The following is a 2,023-nucleotide window of genomic DNA, read 5'->3' on the forward strand; positions in this document are numbered from 1 at the left end:
CCCTATCACAAATGGGGAGTTTTTCCATCCTGCCTGTTGCTATGGCAGTTAGTGAATCATAGTCAGCTTTTCCTGCCTGTAAATGCCTCTTTTGGAGGGAGCAAGGTTGTGACAGAGTCTCATGTAGCCCAGGCTGGCCTTGAACTCACTATGTAGCCAGGAATAGCTGAGCTCTTGATCTTGTTGCCTCTGCCTCCCATGCACTAGTGGACACAGCTAAGTCATGCCAAAATTCATGGACACACCCAAGTCATGTCAAAATTCATGTCTTCAAGTGAGTTGCAGTCAGTCCTCTGAAAACCACTGACATAAGAGTTATAGTCTAATGCAACAAAGGCACACACAAGAGTGAGAGGAAACTGACTTAAGTCAGTTGGAGCATCACTGAAAGTCCGAAGTCAGCCTAGGGCTTCATAGGAAGCTCAAGGCCGGCTTGGGCTACAATGTGAGACTGTCTCAGAAAACAAAAAGCAAAATATAACATGCAAAAAAACCCCAAAATATGAGAAAATCAAATAAACTGTAACACCAAATGAGGCTAAGAAGCAAAACTAGAAGATTTAAAAAGTTTTTATTATTTTATTTTTTATGTGTATGCATGTATTGCCTACATGTAGGTAAGTGCACCCGTGTCATGCAATGCCCATGGAGGACAGAAGAGGCCATTGGATCCCCTGGAACTGGAGTTATAGACAGTTGTTAGCTGCCATGTGGGTGCTGGAATTCGAACCCAGGTCTTTTACAAGAACAGTAAGGGTTCTTAACTATAAGATTTTTATACGTAAGAAGAGGAATCTAATTATCCTGGGAGTCTGCAGGGCTTTGTGAGGAAGCTCACGCTGGGCAGAAGGGGGTGAGGAGCAGGGAAGAGGATGCCCTCGGTTCCCGAAGGTGTCTGTTCCTAGTCCATGACACCCCTTTCTACAGTAGTCATTGTTCAGAGAACAGAGAAATCAAGGCTTACTTTCCTTCCTTCCGGTTGTTGCTTGCAGGGACAGTGCAGAGCACATTTGTCCTGTTTCCTTCTGTCATCCTCTTGTGGTTTCTCTCAGCTCTCTACCGAGAGGCTTGCAAAGCTAGTGTCTTACATGTTGTTTCTCACTACATCCTTATGGACTTTTCTGTACAATTAGTAAGCGTAGGTGGACGGCTGGGGTGTCACCAGGGCAGTATTTTATATTGACCATGTGGAAGTTTATGTTTATAAAACCAAACTTCAAAACAGGCTTCTTTAGATGTTTAAGTTAGTTTTGCATTATATTTCTACTGTTGCCGCTCAAAGACACTTTAAGCTAGTTCTGGGGATTGAACCCAGAGTCTCATGCATGCTAGACAAGCACTCTACAAGTGAACTATATTTCCAACTGTATAGTCAATATCTTTAAACATTGACTATTTGAACTTCTTGATTTAAACCTCCCAAGCAGTAACATTTTTCTTGCTTTTTTCGAAATGAGGTCTTGCTATGTGGTCCAAGCTGGTCTCTTGCACGGAAGTGGTCCTCTGGCCACAGGCTCCTGAATATCTGTGACTTTGGGTGTGTGCCATCATGATTTTTTTTTTTTTTTGATATGGGGTCTTGCTATGTAGCACTTGATTGGTGTAGAACTCCTTATGTTGACCAGGCTGGCCTCAGACTTTTGACAACCTTCTTCCTTCTGCCTCCTGAGCACTAGGATTATAGTTGTACACCACCTTGCCCAGCTGCCATGACATTCCTGCTATTATTATTATTATTATTATTATTATTATTATTATTTTGGTTTATTATTTGATACAAGGTCTCATGTAGTCCAGTTGCTTTGCAGCCTGCTTGTCTTTCTGTCTCTACCTTGGATTACAGGTGTTCGACATTACACCCAGCTTCAAGACTTATTTTTAATCTTGATCTTAACCAAAAGGTCGAGAAACAAGACAAGGCTTGGGTTTTATTATTGTTGCTGCTGCTGTTTTGTGTTTTATGAACTTGCTAGGCCTCTGTGAATAGGGAATCTTGGCCTGGAAGTGTCCTTATCAGGTTATG

Source organism: Nannospalax galili, unplaced genomic scaffold (genome assembly GCF_000622305.1).
Source record: "Nannospalax galili isolate Female #2095 unplaced genomic scaffold, S.galili_v1.0 scaffold46, whole genome shotgun sequence".
In the NCBI taxonomy this organism is placed as follows: Eukaryota; Metazoa; Chordata; class Mammalia; order Rodentia; family Spalacidae; genus Nannospalax; species Nannospalax galili.